The 25631-nt window shown below is 43.7% G+C and overlaps 1 long non-coding RNA gene across 2 annotated transcripts in view; it reads right to left on the bottom strand.

Moving 5' to 3' along the window:
• The window catches only part of LOC307181257, a 448188-nt gene that overhangs the window by 12408 nt on the left and 410149 nt on the right, over positions 1–25631 (bottom strand). The window contains exon 5 of one of the 2 annotated variants that reach the window (XR_013826239.1): positions 8248–8324. The exons of the other annotated variant lie outside the window; for it this stretch is intronic. This is a non-coding gene — a long non-coding RNA (uncharacterized lncRNA). Of the gene's footprint in view, positions 1–8247; positions 8325–25631 lie in introns of those variants that run through there. 2 annotated transcript variants of the gene reach the window in all.

Genomic DNA, 25631 nt, shown 5'->3' with positions numbered 1-25631 from the left:
GCACTACAATGAAGTCTCACTTCCCCCCGGTCAAAAGGGCCATCTGAAAAAAGTGTAAAATCCAGAAAAGCAGGAGAGGCCATGGAGAACTGGGAGCCTTGTTATGCTGATGGGCGGGATGGAAATTGCCAACAGACACTCGGGAGAAGTGTATGGTGTTTCCTGAAACATCTAAAAAACAAAGCAACAGAGCCTAGGGCACTTCCACTTATGGTCCTATAGCTTGAGGAAATTAAAATCAAAAAGACACAGCGTCCCCAAAGCTTGGGACGCCTCTGTTTACAAGAACCTCGTTTACAGTACAAGTTCAACATCGCAGAAAGTGAAAAATGGATAAAGAACTTGTGGTATTTGCTTACAAAACAATATCACTCAGCAATGAAATCTATGTCATCAGGCCCGTAGCAGCATAATGAGTGGATTCAGGTACGATGATTCTAACTGAAATAAGTCACACAGAAAAAGAAACATCATAAGATATCAGTAATACACGGAATGTAAACTTGGCTACACAGGAACTGAATTCCAAAACAGAACAGGGTCTCAAATTTAGAAAACCAACTTATGCTTGCTTAAGGGGAAAGGTGAGTTGGGGTGCTGCATAAAACCAGAGATTGAAATGAGCACAGATAAAGTTCCTTAAGCCAAATATGGAATAGACAAGAGCTACTCCTTGCTCAACGAAATGGACTCAACACCCCATATTAAACGCCTAAGAATGTACCTGACTAGTAAGTATCTTAAAACCTATGGATTGCTATGTCTCCAAAAGAGAATCAAGCGTGTGTACAGGGGCATAAACGCAGCAGTGATAGGATTGGAGAGGTTCGGTGAGCAAATGAAGACCCTTTGAAGTCATATTGCATGGTACCCATTCCACGGGTCTCAACTCTCCAGGTTTAAGGTATTCTTCCTTCAGCTAAAACATGCATGTGGAACCCAGAGTATGATCAACCGTGTGAACGGGAGACGTGTTCAAATATGTCTCAGTTTTCCTCCCCTTGTACTCGGGTGCAACATTCCAGACGCTTTACTAACACTCTCCCCACTTGGAAAGTCAGCGCCTTTAACCTCCTGTTTGGCCCAGTTTGCAATTTCTGCGGAAGATGAACAGGAATAGGGAGAACCAATGAGAGACTAGCTGGAGGTGTCTGGACGGGCAAATTTAACTCTCATTTCCCACCAGGAAGAGGAAATAACCAAAGGCTCAGCGTGCCGTGCCGGAACCAGATTAGGGCCTGAAGCCATCCTGCGGTGTTGCGGCCAGCTCACAAGAAAGCGAGTTGAAGAAAGGAGCTCAGGGGCACTGTAATTCACAAACCTGCAGAGTTATAAATGACAGCTATCGTCCAAAAATATACTGAAGTAAGGCTGCCAAGAGGACTTGAAAGCGGGGCAGAATTGCAGGAAACCGATTTCAGGAGGTAGACTGGAATTGCATTGAAAGCATAGGAAAAGAGGCAGAGCGTCCACAATGATGCACTTGGCCAAAAAGAGCGTATGCGTTTTTTCCTGAATATATTCAGGAAAAAACGCATACGCACTTTTTGGCCAACCAAGCAAGCTTGCAAAGGAAATCTGCACTACAATGAAGTCTCACTTCCACCCGGTCAAAAGGGCCATCTGAAAAAAGTGTAAAATCCAGAAAAGCAGGAGAGGCCATGGAGAACTGGGAGCCTTGTTATGCTGATGGGCGGGATGGAAATTGCCAACAGACACTCGGGAGAAGTGTATGGTGTTTCCTGAAACATCTAAAAAACAAAGCAACAGAGCCTAGGGCACTTCCACTTATGGTCCTATAGCTTAGGGAAATTAAAATCAAAAAGACACAGCGTCCCCAAAGCTTGGGACGCCTCTGTTTACAAGAACGTCGTTTACAGTACAAGTTCAACATCGCAGAAAGTGAAAAATGGATAAAGAACTTGTGGTATTTGCTTACAAAACAATATCACTCAGCAATGAAATCTATGTCATCAGGCCCGTAGCAGCATAATGAGTGGATTCAGGTACGATGATTCTAACTGAAATAAGTCACACAGAAAAAGAAACATCATAAGATATCAGTAATACACGGAATGTAAACTTGGCTACACAGGAACTGAATTCCAAAACAGAACAGGGTCTCAAATTTAGAAAACCAACTTATGCTTGCTTAAGGGGAAAGGTGAGTTGGGGTGCTGCATAAAACCAGAGATTGAAATGAGCACAGATAAAGTTCCTTAAGCCAAATATGGAATAGACAAGAGCTACTCCTTGCTCAACGAAATGGACTCAACACCCCATATTAAACGCCTAAGAATGTACCTGACTAGTAAGTATCTTAAAACCTATGGATTGCTATGTCTCCAAAAGAGAATCAAGCGTGTGTACAGGGGCATAAACGCAGCAGTGATAGGATTGGAGAGGTTCGGTGAGCAAATGAAGACCCTTTGAAGTCATATTGCATGGTACCCATTCCACGGGTCTCAACACTCCAGGTTTAAGGTATTCTTCCTTCAGCTAAAACATGCATGTGGAACCTAGAGTATGATCAACCATGTGATCGGGAGACGTGTTCAAATATGTCTCAGTTTTCATACCCTGGTACTCGGGTGCAACATTCCAGACGCTTTACTAACACTCTCCCCACTTGGAGAGTCAGCGCCTTTAACCTCCTGTTTGGCCCAGTTTGCAATTTCTGCGGAAGATGAACAGGAATAGCGAGAACCAATGAGAGACTAGCTGGAGGTGTCTGGACGGGCAAATTTAACTCTCATTTCCCACCAGGAAGAGCAATTAACCAAAGGCTCAGCGTGCTGTGCCGGAACCAGATTAGGGCTTGAAGCCATCCTGCGGTGTTGCGGCCAGCTCAAAAGAAAGCGAGTTGAAGAAAGGAGCTCAGGGGCACTGTAATTCACAAACCTGCAGAGTTATAAATGACAGCTATCGTCCAAAAATATACTGAAGTAAGGCTGCCAAGAGGACTTGAAAGCGGGGCAGAATTGCAGGAAACCGATTTCAGGAGGTAGACTGGAATTGCATTGAAAGCATAGGAAAAGAGGCAGAGCGTCCACAATGATGCACTTGGCCAAAAAGAGCGTATGCGTTTTTTCCTGAATATATTCAGGAAAAAACGCATACGCACTTTTTGGCCAACCAAGCAAGCTTGCAAAGGAAATCTGCACTACAATGAAGTCTCACTTCCCCCCGGTCAAAAGGGCCATCTGAAAAAAGTGTAAAATCCAGAAAAGCAGGAGAGGCCATGGAGAACTGGGAGCCTTGTTATGCTGATGGGCGGGATGGAAATTGCCAACAGACACTCCGGAGAAGTGTATGGTGTTTTTGAAACATCTAAAAAACAAAGCAACAGAGCCTAGGGCACTTCCACTTATGGTCCTATAGCTTAGGGAAATTAAAATCAAAAAGACACAGCCACCCCAAAGTTTGGGACGCCTCTGTTTACAAGAACCTCGTTTACTGTACAAGTTCAATATCACAGAAAGTGAAAAATGGATAAAGAACTTGTGGTACATACGTACAATGCAGTATCACTCAGCAATGAAATCTATGTCATCAGGCCCGTAGCAGCATAATGAGTGGATTCAGGTATGATGATTCTAACTGAAATAAGTCACACAGAAAAAGAAACATCATAAGACATAACTAATACACGGAATGTAAACTTGGCTACACAGGAACTGAATTAGAGAACAGAACAGGGTCTCAAATTTAGAAAACCAACTTATGCTTGCTTAAGGGGAAAGGTGAGTTGGGGTGCTGCATAAAACCAGAGATTGAAATGAGCACAGATAAAGTTCCTTAAGCCAAATATGGAATAGACAAGAGCTACTCCTTGCTCAACGAAATGGACTCAACACCGCATATTAAACGCCTAAGAATGTACCTGACTAGTAAGTATCTTAAAACCTATGGATTGCTATGTCTCCAAAAGAGAATCAAGCGTGTGTACACGGGCATAAACGCAGCAGTGATAGGATTGGAGAGGTTCGGTGAGCAAATGAAGACCCTTTGAAGTCATATTGCATGGTACCCATTCCACGGGTCTCAACACTCCAGGTTTAAGGTATTCTTCCTTCAGCTAAAACATGCATGTGGAACCTAGAGTATGATCAACCATGTGATCGGGAGACGTGTTCAAATATGTCTCAGTTTTCCTCCCCTGGTACTCGGGTGCAACATTCCAGACGCTTTACTAACACTCTCCCCACTTGGAGAGTCAGCGCCTTTAACCTCCTGTTTGGCCCAGTTTGCAATTTCTGCGGAAGATGAACAGGAATAGCGAGAACCAATGAGAGACTAGCTGGAGGTGTCTGGACGGGCAAATTTAACTCTCATTTCCCACCAGGAAGAGCAATTAACCAAAGGCTCAGCGTGCCGTGCCGGAACCAGATTAGGGCTTGAAGCCATCCTGCGGTGTTGCGGCCAGCTCAAAAGAAAGCGAGTTGAAGAAAGGAGCTCAGGGGCACTGTAATTCACAAACCTGCAGAGTTATAAATGACAGCTATCGTCCAAAAATATACTGAAGTAAGGCTGCCAAGAGGACTTGAAAGCGGGGCAGAATTGCAGGAAACCGATTTCAGGAGGTAGACTGGAATTGCATTGAAAGCATAGGAAAAGAGGCAGAACGTCCACAATGATGCACTTGGCCAAAAGGGCGTATGCCTTTTTTCCTCAGGAAAAAACGCATACGCCCTTTTTGGCCAACCAAGCAAGCTTGCAAAGGAAATCGGCACTAAAATGAAGTCTCACTTCCCCCCGGTCAAAAGGGCCATCTAAAAAAAGTGTAAAATCCAGAAAGGCAGGACACGCCATGGAGAACTGGGAGCCTTGTTATGCTGATGGGCGGGATGTAAACTGCCAACAGACACTCGGGAGAAGTGTATGGTGTTTTTGAAACATCTAAAAAACAAAGCAACAGAGCCTAGGGCACTTCCACTTATGGTCCTATAGCTTAGGGAAATTAAAATCAAAAAGACACAGCCACCCCAAAGTTTGGGACGCCTCTGTTTACAAGAACCTCGTTTACTGTACAAGTTCAATATCACAGAAAGTGAAAAATGGATAAAGAACTTGTGGTACATACGTACAATGCAGTATCACTCAGCAATGAAATCTATGTCATCAGGCCCGTAGCAGCATAATGAGTGGATTCAGGTATGATGATTCTAACTGAAATAAGTCACACAGAAAAAGAAACATCATAAGACATAACTAATACATGGAATGTAAACTTGGCTACACAGGAACTGAATTAGAGAACAGAACAGGGTCTCAAATTTAGAAAACCAACTTATGCTTGCTTAAGCGGAAAGGTGAGTTGGGGTGCTGCATAAAACCAGAGATTGAAATGAGCACAGATAAAGTTCCTTAAGCCAAATATGGAATAGACAAGAGCTACTCCTTGCTCAACGAAATGGACTCAACACCCCATATTAAACGCCTAAGAATGTACCTGACTAGTAAGTATCTTAAAACCTATGGATTGCTATGTCTCCAAAAGAGAATCAAGCGTGTGTACACGGGCATAAACGCAGCAGTGATAGGATTGGAGAGGTTTGGTGAGCAAATGAAGACCCTTTGAAGTCATATTGCATGGTACCCATTCCACGGGTCTCAACTCTCCAGGTTTAAGGTATTCTTCCTTCAGCTAAAACATGCATGTGGAACCCAGAGTATGATCAACCGTGTGAACGGGAGACGTGTTCAAATATGTCTCACTTTTCCTCCCCTTGTACTCGGGTGCAACATTCCAGACGGTTTACTAACACTCTTCCCTCTTGGAAAGTCAGCGTCTTTAACCTCCTGTTTGGCCCAGTTTGCAATTTCTGCGGAAGATGAACAGGAATAGGGAGAACCAATGAGAGACTAGCTGGAGGTGTCTGGACGGGCAAATTTAACTCTCATTTCCCACCAGGAAGAGGAAATAACCAAAGGCTCAGCGTGCCGTGCCGGAACCAGATTAGGGCCTGAAGCCATCCTGCGGTGTTGCGGCCAGCTCACAAGAAAGCGAGTTGAAGAAAGGAGCTCAGGGGCACTGTAATTCACAAACCTGCAGAGTTATAAATGACAGCTATCGTCCAAAAATATACTGAAGTAAGGCTGTCAAGAGGACTTGAAAGCGGGGCAGAATTGCAGGAAACCGATTTCAGGAGGTAGACTGGAATTGCATTGAAAGCATAGGAAAAGAGGCAGAGCGTCCACAATGATGCACTTGGCCAAAAAGGGCGTATGCGTTTTTTCCTGAATATATTCAGGAAAAAACGCATACGCCCTTTTTGGCCAACCAAGCAAGCTTGCAAAGGAAATCTGCACTACAATGAAGTCTCACTTCCCCCCGGTCAAAAGGGCCATCTGAAAAAAGTGTAAAATCCAGAAAAGCAGGAGAGGCCATGGAGAACTGGGAGCCTTGTTATGCTGATGGGCGGGATGGAAATTGCCAACAGACACTCGGGAGAAGTGTATGGTGTTTCCTGAAACATCTAAAAAACAAAGCAACAGAGCCTAGGGCACTTCCACTTATGGTCCTATAGCTTAGGGAAATTAAAATCAAAATGACACAGCGTCCCCAAAGCTTGGGACGCCTCTGTTTACAAGAACCTCGTTTACAGTACAAGTTCAACATCGCAGAAAGTGAAAACTGGATAAAGAACTTGTGGTATTTGCTTACAAAACAATATCACTCAGCAATGAAATCTATGTCATCAAGCCCGTAGCAGCATAATGAGTGGATTCAGGTACGATGATTCTAACTGAAATAAGTCACACAGAAAAAGAAACATCATAAGATATCAGTAATACACGGAATGTAAACTTGGCTACACAGGAACTGAATTCCAAAACAGAACAGGGTCTCAAATTTAGAAAACCAACTTATGCTTGCTTAAGGGGAAAGGTGAGTTGGGGTGCTGCATAAAACCAGAGATTGAAATGAGCACAGATAAACTTCCTTAAGCCAAATATGGAATAGACAAGAGCTACTCCTTGCTCAACGAAATGGACTCAACACGCCATATTAAACGCCTTAGAATGTACCTGACTTGTAAGTATCTTAAAACCTATGGATTGCTATGTCTCCAAAAGAGAATCAAGCGTGTGTACAGGGGCATAAACGCAGCAGTGATAGGATTGGAGAGGTTCGGTGAGCAAATGAAGACCCTTTGAAGTCATATTGCATGGTACCCATTCCACGGGTCTCAACTCTCCAGGTTTAAGGTATTCTTCCTTCAGCTAAAACATGCATGTGGAACCCAGAGTATGATCAACCGTGTGAACGGGAGACGTGTTCAAATATGTCTCAGTTTTCCTCCCCTTGTACTCGGGTGCAACATTCCAGACGCTTTACTAACACTCTCCCCACTTGGAAAGTCAGCGCCTTTAACCTCCTGTTTGGCCCAGTTTGCAATTTCTGCGGAAGATGAACAGGAATAGGGAGAACCAATGAGAGACTAGCTGGAGGTGTCTGGACGGGCAAATTTAACTCTCATTTCCCACCAGGAAGAGGAAATAACCAAAGGCTCAGCGTGCCGTGCCGGAACCAGATTAGGGCCTGAAGCCATCCTGTGGTGTTGCGGCCAGCTCACAAGAAAGCGAGTTGAAGAAAGGAGCTCAGGGGCACTGTAATTCACAAACCTGCAGAGTTATAAATGACAGCTATCGTCCAAAAATATACTGAAGTAAGGCTGCCAAGAGGACTTGAAAGCGGGGCAGAATTGCAGGAAACCGATTTCAGGAGGTAGACTGGAATTGCATTGAAAGCATAGGAAAAGAGGCAGAGCGTCCACAATGATGCACTTGGCCAAAAAGAGCGTATGCGTTTTTTCCTGAATATATTCAGGAAAAAACGCATACGCACTTTTTGGCCAACCAAGCAAGCTTGCAAAGGAAATCTGCACTACAATGAAGTCTCACTTCCCCCCGGTCAAAAGGGCCATCTGAAAAAAGTGTAAAATCCAGAAAAGCAGGAGAGGCCATGGAGAACTGGGAGCCTTGTTATGCTGATGGGCGGGATGGAAATTGCCAACAGACACTCGGGAGAAGTGTATGGTGTTTTTGAAACATCTAAAAAACAAAGCAACAGAGCCTAGGGCACTTCCACTTATGGTCCTATAGCTTAGGGAAATTAAAATAAAAAAGACACAGCCACCCCAAAGTTTGGGACGCCTCTGTTTACAAGAACCTCGTTTACTGTACAAGTTCAATATCACAGAAAGTGAAAAATGGATAAAGAACTTGTGGTACATACGTACAATGCAGTATCACTCAGCAATGAAATCTATGTCATCAGGCCCGTAGCAGCATAATGAGTGGATTCAGGTATGATGATTCTAACTGAAATAAGTCACACAGAAAAAGAAACATCATAAGACATAACTAATACACGGAATGTAAACTTGGCTACACAGGAACTGAATTAGAGAACAGAACAGGGTCTCAAATTTAGAAAACCAACTTATGCTTGCTTAAGGGGAAAGGTGAGTTGGGGTGCTGCATAAAACCAGAGATTGAAATGAGCACAGATAAAGTTCCTTAAGCCAAATATGGAATAGACAAGAGCTACTCCTTGCTCAACGAAATGGACTCAACACCCCATATTAAACGCCTAAGAATGTACCTGACTAGTAAGTATCTTAAAACCTATGGATTGCTATGTCTCCAAAAGAGAATCAAGCGTGTGTACACGGGCATAAACGCAGCAGTGATAGGATTGGAGAGGTTCGGTGAGCAAATGAAGACCCTTTGAAGTCATATTGCATGGTACCCATTCCACGGGTCTCAACACTCCAGGTTTAAGGTATTCTTCCTTCAGCTAAAACATGCATGTGGAACCTAGAGTATGATCAACCATGTGATCGGGAGACGTGTTCAAATATGTCTCAGTTTTCATACCCTGGTACTCGGGTGCAACATTCCAGACGCTTTACTAACACTCTCCCCACTTGGAGAGTCAGCGCCTTTAACCTCCTGTTTGGCCCAGTTTGCAATTTCTGCGGAAGATGAACAGGAATAGCGAGAACCAATGAGAGACTAGCTGGAGGTGTCTGGACGGGCAAATTTAACTCTCATTTCCCACCAAGAAGAGCAATTAACCAAAGGCTCAGCGTGCAGTGCCGGAACCAGATTAGGGCTTGAAGCCATCCTGCGGTGTTGCGGCCAGCTCAAAAGAAAGCGAGTTGAAGAAAGGAGCTCAGGGGCACTGTAATTCACAAACCTGCAGAGTTATAAATGACAGCTATCGTCCAAAAATATACTGAAGTAAGGCTGCCAAGAGGACTTGAAAGCGGGGCAGAATTGCAGGAAACTGATTTCAGGAGGTAGACTGGAATTGCATTGAAAGCATAGGAAAAGAGGCAGAACGTCCACAATGATGCACTTGTCCAAAAAGGGCGTATGCCTTTTTTCCTCAGGAAAAAACGCATACGCCCTTTTTGGCCAACCAAGCAAGCTTGCAAAGGAAATCGGCACTAAAATGAAGTCTCACTTCCCCCCGGTCAAAAGGGCCATCTGAAAAAAGTGTAAAATAATGAAAGGCAGGACAGGCCATGGAGAACTGGGAGCCTTGTTATGCTGATGGGCGGGATGTAAATTGCCAACAGACACTCGGGAGAAGTGTATGGTATTTCCTGAAATATATGAAAAACAAAGCAACAGAGCCTAGGGCACTTCCACTTATGGTCCTATAGCTCAGGGAAATTAAAATCAAAAAGACACAGCCACCCCAAAGTTTGGGACGCCATGTTTACAAGAACCTCGTTTACCGTACAAGTTCAATATCACAGAAAGTGAAAAATGGATAAAGAACTTGTGGTACTTACGTACAATGCAGTATCACTCAGCAATGAAATCTATGTCATCAGGCCCTTTGCAGCACAATGAATGGATTCAGGTATGATGATTCTAACTGAAATAAGTCACACAGAAAAAGAAACATCCTAAGATATCAGTAATACACGGAATATAAACTTGGCTACACAGGAACTGAATTACAGAACAGAACAGGGTCTCAAATTTAGAAAACCAACTTATGCTTGCTTAAGGGGAAAGGTGAGTTGGGGTGCTGCATAAAACCAGAGATTGAAATGAGCACAGATAAAGTTCCTTAAGCCAAATATGGAATAGACAAGAGCTACTCCTTGCTCAACGAAATGTACTCAACACCCCATATTAAACGCCTAAGAATGTACCTGACTAGTAACTATCTTAAAACCTATGGATTGCTATGTCTCCAAAAGAGAATCAAACGTGTGTACAGGGGCATAAACGCAGCAGTGTTAGGATTGGAGAGGTTCGGTGAGCAAATGAAGACCCTTTGAAGTCATATTGCATGGTACCCATTCCACGGATTTCAACTACCCAGGTTTAAGGTATTCTTCCTTCAGCGAAAACATGCATGTGGAACCCAGAGTATGATCAACCGTGTGAACGGGAGACGTGTTCAAATATGTCTCAGTTTTCCTCCCCTGGTACTCGGGTGCAACATTCCAGACGCTTTACTAACACTCTCCCCACTTGGAGAGTCAGCGCCTTTAAACTCTTGTTTGAACCAGTTTGCAATTTCTGCGGAAGATGAACAGGAATAGGGAGAACCAATGAGAGACTAGCTGGAGGTGTCTGGACGGGCAAATTTAACTCACATTTCCCACCCGGAAGAGGAAATAACCAAAGGCTCAGCGTGCCATGCCGGAACCAGATTAGGGCCGGAAGCCATCCTGCGGTGTTGCGGCCAGCTCAAAACAAAGCGAGTTGAAGAAAGGAGCTCAGGGGCACTGTAATTCACAAACCTGCAGAGTTATAAATGACAGCTATCGTCCAAAAATATACTGAAGTAAGGCTGCCAAGAGGACTTGAAAGCGGGGCAGAATTGCAGGAAACCGATTTCAGGAGGTAGACTGGAATTGCATTGAAAGCATAGGAAAAGAGGCAGAACGTCCACAATGATGCACTTGGCCAAAAAGGGCGTATGCGTTTTTTCCTGAATATATTCAGGAAAAAACGCATACGCCCTTTTTGGCCAACCAAGCAAGCTTGCAAAGGAAATCTGCAGTACAATGAAGTCTCACTTCCCCCCGGTCAAAAGGGCCATCTGAAAAAAGTGTAAAATCCAGAAAGGCAGGACAGGCCATGGAGAACTGGGAGCCTTGTTATGCTGATGGGCGGGATGTAAATTGCCAACAGACACTCCGGAGAAGTGTATGGTGTTTCCAGAAACATCTAAAAAACAAAGCAACAGAGCCTAGGGCACTTCCACTTATGGTCCTATAGCTTAGGGAAATTAAAATCAAAAAGACACAGCCACCCCAAAGTTTGGGACGCCTCTGTTTACAAGAACCTCGTTTACAGTACAAGTTCAACATCGCAGAAAGTGAAAAATGGATAAAGAAGTTGTGGTATTTACTTACAAAGCAATATCACTCAGCCATGAACTCTATGTCATCAGGCCCTTAGCAGCACAATGAGTGGATTCAGGTATGATGATTCTAACTGAAATAAGTCACACAGAAAAAGAATCATCATAAGATATCAGTAATACACGGAATGTAAACTTGGCTACACAGGAACTGAATTACAGAACAGAACAGGGTCTCAAATTTAGAAAACCAACTTATGCTTGCTTAAGGGGAAAGGTGAGTTGGGGTGCTGCATAAAACCAGAGATTGAAATGAGCACAGATAAAGTTCCTTAAGCCAAATATGGAATAGACAAGAGCTACTCCTTGCTCAACGAAATGGAATCAACACCGCATATTAAACGCCTAAGAATGTACCTGACTAGTAAGTATCTTAAAACCTATGGATTGCTATGTCTCCGAAAGAGAATCAAACATGTGTATAGGGACATAAACGCAGCAGTGATAGGATTGGAGAGGTTCGGTGAGCAAATGAGGACCCTTTGAAGTCATATTGCATGGTACCCATTCCACGGGTTTCAACTACCCAGGTTTAAGGTATTCTTCCTTCAGCTAAAACATGCATGTGGAACCTAGAGTATGATCAACCATGTGATCGGGAGACGTGTTTAAATATGTCTCAGTTTTCCTCCCCTGGTACTCGGGTGCAACATTCCAGACGCTTTACTAACACTCTCCCCACTTGGAGAGTCAGTCCCTTTAACCTCCTGTTTGGCCCAGTTTGCAATTTCTGCGGAAGATGAACAGGAATAGCGAGAACCAATGAGAGACTAGCTGGAGGTGTCTGGACGTGTAAATTTAACTCTCATTTCCCACCAGGAAGAGGAATTAACCAAAGGCTCAGCGTGCCGTGCCGTGACCAGATTAGGGCCTGAAGCCATCCTGCGGTGTTGCGGCCAGCTCACAAGAAAGCGAGTTGAAGAAAGGAGCTCAGGGGCACTGTAATTCACAAACCTGCAGAGTTATAAATGACAGCTATCATCCAAAAATATACTGAAATAAGGCTGCCAAGAGGACTTGAAAGCGGGGCAGAATTGCAGGAAACCGATTTCAGGAGGTAGACTGGAATTGCATTGAAAGCATAGGAAAAGAGGCAGAACGTCCACAATGATGCACTTGGCCAAAAAGGGCGTATGCGTTTTTTCCTGAATATATTCAGGAAAAAACGCATACGCCCTTTTTGGTCAACCAAGCAAACTTGCAAAGGAAATCTGCACTACAATGAAGTCTCACTTCCCCCCGGTCAAAAGGGCCATCTGAAAAAAGTGTAAAATCCAGAAAAGCAGGAGAGGCCATGGAGAACTGGGAGCCTTGTTATGTTGATGGGCGGGATGGAAATTGCCAACAGACACTCGGGAGAAGTGTATGGTGTTTCCTGAAACATCTAAAAAACAAAGCAACAGAACCTAGGGCACTTCCACTTATGGTCCTATAGCTTAGGGAAATTAAAATCAAAAAGACACAGCGTCCCCAAAGCTTGGGACGCCTCTGTTTACAAGAACCTCGTTTACAGTACAAGTTCAACATCACAGAAAGTGAAAAATGGATAAAGAAGTTGTGGTATTTACTTACAAAGCAATATCACTCAGCAATGAAATCTATGTCATCAGGCCCTTAGCAGCACAATGAGTGGATTCAGGTATGATGATTCTAACTGAAATAAGTCACACAGAAAAAGAAACATCATAAGATATCAGTAATACATGGAATGTAAACTTGGCTACACAGGAACTGAATTCCAAAACAGAACAGGGTCTCAAATTTAGAAAACCAACTTATGCTTGCTTAAGGGTAAAGGTGAGTTGGGGTGCTGCATAAAACCAGAGATTGAAATGAGCACAGATAAAGTTCCTTAAGCCAAATATGGAATAGACAAGAGCTACTCCTTGCTCAACGAAATGGACTCAAAACCGCATATTAAACGCCTAAGAATGTACCTGACTAGTAAGTATCTTAAAACCTATGGATTGCTATGTCTCCGAAAGAGAATCAAGCATGTGTGCAGGGACATAAACGCAGCAGTGATAGGATTGGAGAGGTTCGGTGAGCAAATGAAGACCCTTTGAAGTCATATTGCATGGTATCCATTACACGGGTCTCAACTCTCCAGGTTTAAGGTATTCTTCCTTCAGCTAAAACATGCATGTGGAACCCAGAGTACGATCAACCGTGTGAATGAGAGACGTGTTCAAATATGTCTCAGTTTTCCTCCCCTGGTACTCGGGTGCAACATTCCAGATGCTTAACTAACACTCTCCCCACTTGGAGAGTCAGCGCCTTTAACCTCCTGTTTGGCCCAGTTGCAATTTCTGCGGAAGATGAACAGGAATAGCGAGAATAATGAGAGACTAGCTGGAGGTGTCTGGACGGGCAAATTTAACTCTCATTTCCCACCAGGAAGAGGAAATAACCAAAGGCTCAGCGTGCCGTGCCGGAACCAGATTAGGGCATGAAGCCATCCTGCGGTGTTGCGGCCAGCTCAAAAGAAAGCGAGTTGAAGAAAGGAGCTCAGGGGCACTGTAATTCACAAACCTGCAGAGTTATACATGACAGCTATCATCCAAAAATAAACTGAAGTAAGGCTGCCAAGAGGACTTGAAAGCGGGGCAGAATTGCAGGAAACCGATTTCAGGAGGTAGACTGGAATTGCATTGAAAGCATAGGAAAAGAGGCAGAACGTCCACAAATGATGCACTTGGCCAAAAAGGGCGTATGCGTTTTTTCCTGAATATATTCAGGAAAAAACGCATACGCCCTTTTTGGCCAACCAAGCAAGCTTGCAAAGGAAATCTGTAGTACAATGAAGTCTCACTTCCCCCCGGTCAAAAGGGCCATCTGAAAAAAGTGTAAAATCCAGAAAGGCAGGACAGGCCATGGAGAACTGGGAGCCTTGTTATGCTGATGGGCGGGATGTAAATTGCCAACAGACACTTGCGAGAAGTGTATGGTGTTTCCAGAAACATCTAAAAAACAAAGCAACAGAGCCTAGGGCACTTCCACTTATGGTCCTATAGCTTAGGGAAATTAAAATCAAAAACACACAGCCACCCCAAAGTTTGGGACGCCTCTGTTTACAAGAACCTCGTTTACAGTACAAGTTCAACATCGCAGAAAGTGAAAAATGGATAAAGAACTTGTGGTACTTACGTACAATGCAGTATCACTCAGCAATGAAATCTATGTCATCAGGCCCTTAGCAGCACAATGAGTGGATTCAGGTACGATGATTCTAACTGAAATAAGTCACACAGAAAAAGAAACATCATAAGATATCAGTAATACACGGAATGTAAACTTGGCTACACAGGAACTGAATTACAGAACAGAACAGGGTCTCAAATTTAGAAAACCAACTTATGCTTGCTTAAGGGTAAAGGTGAGTTGGGGTGCTGCATAAAACCAGAGATTGAAATGAGCACAGATAAAGTTCCTTAAGCCAAATATGGAATAGACAAGAGCTACTCCTTGCTCAACGAAATGGACTCAACACCGCATATTAAACGCCTAAGAATGTACCTGACTAGTAAGTATCTTAAAACCTATGGATTGCTATGTCTCCGAAAGAGAATCAAGCATGTGTACAGGGGCATAAACACAGCACTGATAGGATTGGAGAGATTCGGTGAGCAAATGAAGACCCTTTGAAGTCATATTGCATGGTACCCATTCCATGGGTTTCAAGTCTCCAGGTTTAAGGTATTCTTCCTTCAGCTAAAACATGCATGTGGAACCTAGAGTATGATCAACCATGTGATCGGGAGACGTGTTCAAATATGTCTCAGTTTTCCTCCCCTGGTACTCGCGTGCAACATTCCAGACGCTTTACTAACACTCTCCCCACTTGGAGAGTCAGCGCCTTTAACCTCCTGTTTGGCCCAGTTTGAAATTTCAGCGGAAGATGAACAGGAATAGGGAGAACCAATGAGATCCTAGCTGGAGGTGTCTGGACGTGTAAATTTAACTCTCATTTCCCACCAGGAAGAGGAAATAACCAAAGGCTCAGCATGCCGTGCAGGAACCAGATTACGGCCTGAAGCCATCCTGCGGTGTTGCGGCCAGCTCAAAAGAAAGCGAGTTGAAGAAAGCAGCTCAGGGGCACTGTAATTCACAAACCTGCAGAGTTATAAATGACAGCTATCGTCCAAAAATATACTGAAGTAAGTCTGCCAAGAGGACTTGAAAGTGGGGCAGAATTGCAGGAACCCGATTTCAGGAGGTAGACTGGAATTGCATTGAAAGCATAGGAAAAGAGGCAGAACGTCCACAATGATGCACTTGGCCAAAAAGGGCGTATGCGTTTTTTCCTGAATATATTCAGGAAAAAACGCATACGCCCTTTTTGGCCAACCAAGCAAGCTTGCAAAGGAAATCTGCACTACAATGAAGTCTCACTTCCCCCCGGTCAAAAGGGACATCTGAAAAAAGTGTAAAATCCAGAAAGGCAGGACAGGCCATGGAGAAATGGGAGCCTTGTTATGCTGATGGGCGGGATGTAACTTGCCAACAGACACTCGGGAGAAGTGTATGGTGTTTCCTGAAACATCTAAGAAACAAAGCAACAGAGCCTAGGGCACTTCCACTTATGGTCCTATAGCTTAGGGAAATTGAAATCAAAAAGACACAGCCACCCCAAAGTTTGGGACGCCTCTATTTACAAGAACCTCGTTTACAGTACAACTTCAACATCGCAGAAAGTGAAAAATGGATAAAGAAGTTGTGGTATTTACTTACAAAGCAATATCACTCAGCAATGAAATCTATGTCATCAGGCCCTTAGCTGCACAATGAGTGGATTCAGGTACGATGATTCTAACTGAAATAAGTCACACAGAAAAAGAAACATCATAAGATATCAGTAATACACGGAATGTAAACTTGGCTACACAGGAACTGAATTACAGAACAGAACAGGGTCTCAAATTTAGAAAACCAACTTATGCTTGCTTAAGGGGAAAGGTGAGTTGGGGTGCTGCATAAAACCAGAGATTGAAATGAGCACAGATAAAGTTCCTTAAGCCAAATATGGAATAGACAAGAGCTACTCCTTGCTCAACGAAATGGACTCAACACGCCATATTAAACGCCTAAGAATGTACCTGACTAGTAAGTATCTTAAAACCTATGGATTGCTATGTCTCCAAAAGAGAATCAAGCGTGTGTACAGGGGCATAAACGCAGCAGTGATAGGATTGGAGAGGTTCGGTGAGCAAATGAAGACGCTTTGAAGTCATATTGCATGGTACCCATTCCACGGGTCTCAACTCTCCAGGTTTAAGGTATTCTTCCTTCAGCTAAAACATGCATGTGGAACCCAGAGTATGATCAACCGTGTGAACGGGAGACGTGTTCAAATATGTCTCAGATTTCGTACCCTGGTACTCGGTGCAACATTCCAGACGCTTTACTAACACTCTCCCCACTTGGAGAGTCAGTCCCTTTAACCTCCTGTTTGGCCCAGTTTGCAATTTCTGCGGAAGATGAACAGGAATAGCGAGAACCAATGAGAGACTAGCTGGAGGTGACTGGACGGGCAAATTTAACTCTCATTTCCCACCAGGAAGAGGAATTAACCAAAGGCTCAGCGTGCCGTGCCGGAACCAGATTAGGGCCTGAAACCATCCTGCGGTGTTGCGTCCAGCTCAAAAGTAAGCGAGTTGAAGAAAGGAGCTCAGGAGCACTGTAATTCACAATCCTGCAGAGTTATAAATGACAGCTATCGTCCAAAAATATACTGAAGGAAGGCTGCCAAGAGGACTTGAAAGCGGGGCAGAATTGCAGGAAACCGATTTCAGGAGGTAGACTGGAATTGCATTGAAAGCATAGGAAAAGAGGCAGAACGTCCACAATGATGCACTTGGCCAAAAAGGGCGTATGCGTTTTTTCCTGAATATATTCAGGAAAAAACGCATACGCCCTTTTTGGCCAACCAAGCAAGCTTGCAAAGGAAATCTGCACTACAATGAAGTCTCACTTCCCCCCGGTCAAAAGGGCCATCTGAAAAAAGTGTAAAATCCAGAAAGGCTGGACAGGCCATGGAAAACTGGGAGCCTTGTTATGCTGATGGGCGGGATGTAAATTGCCAACAGACACTCTGGAGAAGTGTATGGTGTTTCCTGAAACATCTATAAAACAAAGCAACAGAGCCTAGGGCACTTCCACTTATGGACCTATAGCTTAGGGAAGTAAAATCAAAAAGACACAGCCACCCCAAAGTTTGGAACGGCTCTGTTTACAAGAACCTCGTTTACAGTACAAGTTCAACATCACAGAAAGTGAAAAATGGATAAAGAAGTTGTGGTACTTACTTACAAAGCAATATCACTCAGCAATGAAATCTATGTCATCAGGCCCTTAGCAGCACAATGAGTGGATTCAGGTATGATGATTCTAACTGAAATAAGTCACACAGAAAAAGAAACATCATAAGATATCAGTAATACAGTGAATGTAAACTTGGCTACACAGGAACTGAATTACAGAACAGAACAGGGTCTCAAATTTAGAAAACCAACTTATGCTTGCTTAAGGGGAAAGGTGAGTTGGGGTGCTGCATAAAACCAGAGATTGAAATGAGCACAGATAAAGTTCCTTAAGCCAAATATGGAATAGACAAGAGCTACTCCTTGCTCAACGAAATGGACTCAACACCGCATATTAAACACCTAAGAATGTATCTGACTAGTAAGTATCTTAAAACCTATGGATTGCTATGTCTCCGAAAGAGAATCAAGCATGTGTACAGGGGCATAAACGCAGCAGTGATAGGATTGGAGAGGTTCGGTGAGCAAATGAAGACCCTTTGAAGTCATATTGCATGGTACCCATTCCACGGGTTTCAACTACCCAGGTTTAAGGTATTCTTCCTTCAGCTAAAACATGCATGTGGAACCTAGAGTATGATCAACCATGTGATCGGGAGACGTGTTCAAATATGTCTCAGTTTTCGTACCCTGGTACTGTGGTGCAACATTCCAGATGCTTTACTAACACTCTCCCGACTTGGAGAGTCAGTCCCTTTAACCTCCTGTTTGGCCCAGTTTGCAATTTCTGTGGAAGATGAACAAGAATAGCGAGAACCAATGAGAGACTAGCTGGAGGTGTCTGGACGGGCAAATTTAACTCTCATTTCCCACCAGGAAGAGGAAATAACCAAACGCTCAGCGTGCCGTGCCGGAACCAGATTAGGGCCTGAAGCCATCCTGCGGTGTTGCGGCCAGCTCAAAAGAAAACGAGTTGAAGAAAGGAGCTCAGGGGCACTGTAATTCACAAACCTGCAGAGTTATAAATGACAGCTTTTATCCAAAAATATACTGAAGTAAGGCTGCCAAGAGGACTTGAAAGTGGGGCAGAATTGCAGGAAACCGATTTCAGGAGGTAGACTGGAATAGCTTTGAAAGCATAGGAAAAGAGGCAGAACATCCACAATGATGCACTTGGCCAAAAAGGGCGTATGCGTTTTTTCCTGAATATATTCAGGAAAAAACGCATACGCCCTTTTTGGCCAACCAAGCAAGCTTGCAAAGGAAATCTGCACTACAATGAAGTCTCACTTCCCCCCGGTCAAAAGGGCCATCTGAAAAAAGTGTAAAATCCAGACAGGCAGGACAGGCCATGGAGAACTGGGAGCCTTGTTATGCTGATGGGCGGGATGTAAATTGCCAACAGACACTCTGGAGAAGTGTATGGTGTTTCCTGAAACATCTATAAAACAAAGCAACAGAGCCTAGGGCACTTCCACTTATGGACCTATAGCTTAGGGAAGTAAAATCAAAAAGACACAGCCACCCCAAAGTTTGGAACGGCTCTGTTTACAAGAACCTCGTTTACAGTACAAGTTCAACATCACAGAAAGTGAAAAATGGATAAAGAAGTTGTGGTACTTACTTACAAAGCAATATCACTCAGCAATGAAATCTATGTCATCAGGCCCTTAGCAGCACAATGAGTGGATTCAGGTATGATGATTCTAACTGAAATAAGTCACACAGAAAAAGAAACATCATAAGATATCAGTAATACAGTGAATGTAAACTTGGCTACACAGGAACTGAATTACAGAACAGAACAGGGTCTCAAATTTAGAAAACCAACTTATGCTTGCTTAAGGGGAAAGGTGAGTTGGGGTGCTGCATAAAACCAGAGATTGAAATGAGCACAGATAAAGTTCCTTAAGCCAAATATGGAATAGACAAGAGCTACTCCTTGCTCAACGAAATGGACTCAACACCGCATATTAAACGCCTAAGAATGTACCTGACTAGTAAGTATCTTAAAACCTATGGATTGCTATGTCTCCGAAAGAGAATCAAGTGTGTGTACAGGGGCATAAACGAAGCAGTGATAGGATTGGAGAGTTTCGGTGAGGAAATGAAGACCTTTGAAGTCATATTGCATGGTACCCATTCCACGGGTTTCAACTAACCAGGTTTAAGGTATTCTTCCTTCAGCTAAAACATGCATGTGGAACCTAGAGTATGATCAACCATGTGATCGGGAGCCATGTTAAAATATGTCTCAGTTTTCGTACGCTGGTAGTCGGGTGCAACATTCCAGATGCTTTACTAACACTCTCCCCACTTGGAGAGTCAGTCCCTTTAACCTCCTGTCTGGCCCAGTTTGCAATTTCTGCGGAAGATGAACAGGAATAGGGAGAACCAATGAGAGACTAGCTGGAGGTGTCTGGTCGGGCAAATTTAACTCTCATTTCCCACCAGGAAGAGGAATTAACCAAAGGCTCAGCGTGCCGTGCTGGAACCAGATTAGGGCCTGAAACCATCCTGCGGTGTTGCGGCCAGCTCAAAATAAAGGGAGTTGAAGAAAGGAGCTCAGGGGCACTGTAATTCACAAACCTGCAGAGTTATAAATGACAGCTATCGTCCAAAAATATACTGAAGTAAGGCTGCCAAGAGGACTTGAAAGCGGGGCAGAATTGCAGGAAACCGATTTCAGGAGGTAAACTGGAATTGCATTGAAAGCATAGGAAAAGAGGCAGAGCGTCCACAATGATGCACTTGGCCAAAAAGGGCGTATGCGTTTTTTCCTGAATATATTCAGGAAAAAACGCATACGCCCTTTTTGGCCAACCAAGCAAGCTTGCAAAGGAAATCTGCACTACAATGAAGTCTCACTTCTCCCTGGTCAAAAGGGCCATCTGAAAAAAGTGTAAAATCCAGAAAGGCAGGACAGGCCATGGAGAACTGGGAGCCTTGTTATGCTGATGGGCGGGATGTAAATTGCCAACAGACACTCGGGAGAAGTGTATGGTGTTTCCTGAAACATCGAAAAAACAAAGCAACAGAGCCTAGGGCACTTCCACTTATGGTCCTATAGCTTAGGGAAATTAAAATTAAAAAGACGCAGCCACCCCAAAGTTCGGGACGCCTCTGTTTACAAGAACCTCGTTTACCGTACAAGTTCAATATCACAGAAAGTGAAAAATGGATAAAGAAGTTATGGTACTTACGTACAATGCAGTATCACTCAGCAATGAAATCTATGTCATCAGGCCCTTGGCAGCACAATGAGTGGATTCAGGTACGATGATTCTAACTGAAATAAATCACACAGAAAACGAAACATCATAAGATATCACTAATACACGGAATGTAAACTTGGCTACACAGGAAGTGAATTCCAAAACAGAACAGGGTCTCAAATTTAGAAAACCAACTTATGCTTGCTTAAGGGGAAAGGTGAGTTGGGGTGCTGCATAAAACCAGAGATTGAAATGAGCACAGATAAAGTTCCTTAAGCCAAATATGGAATAGACAAGAGCTATTCCTTGCTCAACGAAATGGACTCAACACCCCATATTAAACGCCTAAGAATGTACCTGACTAGTAAGTATCTTAAAACCTATGGATTGCTATGTCTCCAAAAGAGAATCAAGCGTGTGTACAGGGGCATAAACGCAGCAGTGATAGGATTGGAGAGGTTCGGTGAGCAAATGAAGACCCTTTGAAGTCATATTGCATGGTACCCATTACACGGGTCTTAACTCTCTAGGTTTAAGGTATTCTTCCTTCAGCTAAAACATGCATGTGGAACCCAGAGTATGATCAACCATGTGAACGGGAGACGTGTTCAAATATGTCTCAGTTTTCCTCCCCTGGTACTCGGGTGCAACATTCCAGACGCTTTACTAACACTCTCCCCACTTGGAGAGTCAGCGCCTTTAACCTCCTGTTTGGCCCAGTTTGCAATTTCTGTGGAAGATGAACAGGAATAGGGAGAACCAATGAGAGACTAGCTGGAGGTGTCTGGACGGGCAAATTTAACTCTCATTTCCCACCAGGAAGAGGAAATAACCAAAGGCTCAGCGTGCCGTGCCGGAACCAGATTAGGGCCTGAAGCAATCCTGCGGTGTTGCGGCCAGTTGACAAGAAAGCGAGTTGAAGAAAGGAGTTCAGGGGCACTGTAATTCACAAACCTGCAGAGTTATAAATGACAGCTATCGTCCAAAAATAGACTGAAGTAAGGCTGCCAAGAGGACTTGAAAGCGGGGCAGAATTGCAGGAAACTGATTTCAGGAGGTAGACTGGAATAGCATTGAAAACATAGGAAAAGAGGCAGAACGTCCACAATAATGCACTTGGCCAAAAAGGGCGTATGCGTTTTTTCCTGAATATATTCAGCAAAAAACGCATACGCACTTTTTGGCCAACCAAGCAAGCTTGCAAAGGAAATCTGCACTACAATGAAGTCTCACTTCCCCCGGTCAAAAGGGCCATCTGAAAAAAGTGTAAAATCCAGAAAGGCAGGACAGGCCATGGAGAACTGGGAGCCTTGTTATGCTGATGGGTGGGATGTAAATTGCCAACAGACACTCAGGAGAAGTGTATGGTGTTTCCTGAAACATCTAAAAAACAAAGCAACAGAGCCTAGGGCACTTCCACTTATGGTCCTATAGCTTAGGGAAATTAAAATAAAAAAGACACAGCCACCCCAAAGTTTGGGACGCCTCTGTTTACAAGAACCTCGTTTACAGTACAAGTTCAACATCGCAGAAAGTGAAAAATGGATAAAGAAGTTGTGGTATTTACTTACAAAGCAATATCACTCAGCAATGAAATCTATGTCATCAGGCCCTTAGCAGCACAATGAGTGGATTCAGGTATGATGATTCTAACTGAAATAAGTCACACAGAAAAAGAAACATCATAAGATATCAGTAATACATGGAATGCAAACCTGGCTACACAGGAACTGAATTACAGAACAGAAGAGTGTCTCAAAGTTAGAAAAGCAACTTATGCTTGTTTAAGGGGAAAGGTGAGTTGGGGTGCTGCATAAAACCAGAGATTGAAATGAGCACAGATAAAGTTCCTTAAGCCAAATATGGAATAGACAAGAGCTACTCCTTGCTCAACGAAATGGACTCAACACCGCATATTAAACGCCTAAGAATGTACCTGACTAGTAAGTATCTTAAAACCTATGGATTGCTATGTCTCCGAAAGAGAATCAAGCATGTGTACAGGGGCATAAACGCAGCAGTGATAGGATTGTAGAGGTTCGGTGCGCAAATGAAGACCCTTTGAAGTCATATTGCATGGTACCCATTCCACGGGTTTCAACTACCCAGATTTAAAGTATTCTTCCTTCAGCTAAAACATGCATGTGGAACCTAGAGTATGATCAACCATGTGATCGGGAGACGTGTTCAAATATGTCTCAGTTTTCCTCCCCTGTTACTCGGGTGCAACATTCCAGACGCTTTACTAACACTCTCCCGACTTGGAGAGTCAGTCCCTTTAACCTCCTGTTTGGCCCAGTTTGCAATTTCTGCGGAAGATGAACAGGAATAGCGAGAACCAATAGAGACTAGCTGGAGGTGTCTGGACGGGCAAATTTAACTCTCATTTCCCACCAGGAAGAGGAATTAACCAAAGAATCAGCATCCCGTGCCGGAACCAGATTAGGGCCTGAAGGCATCCTGCGGTGTTGCGTCCAGCTCAAAAGAAAGCGAGTTGAAGAAAGGAGCTCAGGAGCACTGTAATTCACAATCCTGCAGAGTTATAAATGACAGCTATCGTCCAAAAATATACTGAAGTAAGGCTGCCAAGAGGACTTGAAAGCGGGGCAGAAATGCAGGAAACCGATTTCAGGAGGTAGACTGGAATTGCATTGAAAGCATAGGAAAAGAGGCAGAACGTCCACAATGATGCACTTGGCCAAAAAGGGCGTATGCGTTTTTTCCTGAATATATTCAGGAAAAAAACGCATACGCCCTTTTTGGCCAACCAAGCAAGCTTGCAAAGGGAATCTGCAGTACAATGAAGTCTCACTTCCCCCCGGTCAAAAGGGCCATCTGAAAAAAGTGTAAAATCCAGAAAGGCAGGACAGGCCATGGAGAACTGGGAGCCTTGTTATGCTGATGGGCGGGATGTAAATTGCCAACAGACACTCAGGAGAAGTGTATGGTGTTTCCTGAAACATCTAAAAAACAAAGCAACAGAGCCTAGGGCACTTCCACTTATGGTCCTAGAGCTTAGGGAAATTAAAATCAAAAAGACACAGTCACCCCAAAGTTTGGGACGCCTCTGTTTACAAGAACCTCGTTTACAGTACAAGTTCAACATCGCAGAAAGTGAAAAATGGATAAAGAAGTTGTGGTATTTACTTACAAAGCAATATCACTCAGCAATGAAATCTATGTCATCAGGCCCTTAGCAGCACAATGAGTGGATTCAGGTATGATTATTCTAACTGAAATAAGTCACACAGAAAATGAAACATCATAAGATATCAGTAATACATGGAATGCAAACCTGGCTACACAGGAACTGAATTACAGAACAGAAGAGTGTCTCAAAGTTAGAAAAGCAACTTATGCTTGTTTAAGGGGAAAGGTGAGTTGGGGAGCTGCATAAAACCAGAGATTGAAATGAGCACAGATAAAGTTCCTTAAGCCAAATATGGAATAGACAAGAGCTACTCCTTGCTCAACGAAATGGCCTCAACACCCCATATTAAACGCCTAAGAATGTACCTGACTAGTAAGTATCTTAAAACCTATGCATTGCTATGTCTCCGAAAGAGAATCAAGCATGTGTACAGGGGCATAAACGCAGCAGTGATAGGATTGGAGAGGTTCGGTGAGCAAATGAAGACCCTTTGAAGTCATATTGCATGGTACCCATTCCACGGGTTTCAACTACCCAGGTTTAAGGTATTCTTCCTTCAGCTAAAACATGCATGTGGAACCTAGAGTATGATCAACCATGTGATCGGGAGACGTGTTCAAATATGTCTCACTTTTCGTACCCTGGTACTCGGGTGCAACATTCCAGACGCTTTACTAACACTCTCCACACTTGGAGAGTCAGTCCCTTTAACCTCCTGTTTGGCCCAGTTTGCAATTTCTGCGGAAGATGAACAGGAACAGCGAGAACCAATGAGAGGCTAGCTGGAGGTGTCTGGACGGGCAAATTTAACTCTAATTTCCCACCAGGAAGAGGAATTAACCAAAGGCTCAGCGTGCCGTGCTGGAACCAGAGTAGGGCCTGAAGCCATCCTGCAGTGTTGCGGCCAGGTCACAAGAAAGAGAGTTGAAGAAAGGAGCTCAGGGGCACTGTAATTCACAAACCTGCAGAGTTATAAATGACAGCTATCGTCCAAAAATATACTGAAGTAAGGCTGCCAAGAGGACTTGAAAGCGGGGCAGAATTGCAGGAAACCGATTTCAGGAGGTAGACTGGAATTGCATTGAAAGCATAGGAAAAGAGGCAGAACGTCCACAATGATGCACTTGGCCAAAAAGAGCGTATGCGTTTTTTCCTGAATATATTCAGGAAAAAACGCATACGCCCTTTTTGGCCAACCAAGCAAGCTTGCAAAGGAAATCTGCACTACAATGAAGTCTCACTTCCCCCCGGTCAAAAGGGCCATCTGAAAAAAGTGTAAAATCCAGAAAGGCAGGACAGGCCATGGAGAACTGGGAGCCTTGTTATGCTGATGGGCGGGATGTAAATTGCCAACAACCACTCGGGAGAAGTGTATGGTGTTTCCTGAAACATCTAAAAAACAAAGCAACAGAGCCTAGGGCACTTCCACTTATGGTCCTATAGCTTAGGGAAATTAAAATCAAAAAGACACAGCCACCCCAAAGTTTGGGACGCCTCTGTTTACAAGAACCTCGTTTACCATACAAGTTCAATATCACAGAAAGTGAAAAATGGATAAAGAACTTGTGGTACTTACGTACAATGCAGTATCACTCAGCAAT

The sequence above is a fragment of the Stenella coeruleoalba genome (assembly GCF_951394435.1).
Source record: "Stenella coeruleoalba genome assembly, contig: scaffold_95, whole genome shotgun sequence".
In the NCBI taxonomy this organism is placed as follows: Eukaryota; Metazoa; Chordata; class Mammalia; order Artiodactyla; family Delphinidae; genus Stenella; species Stenella coeruleoalba.
The sequence above is the reverse complement of the archived record's forward strand: the minus strand, read 5'-3'. Positions and strand labels throughout refer to the sequence as shown.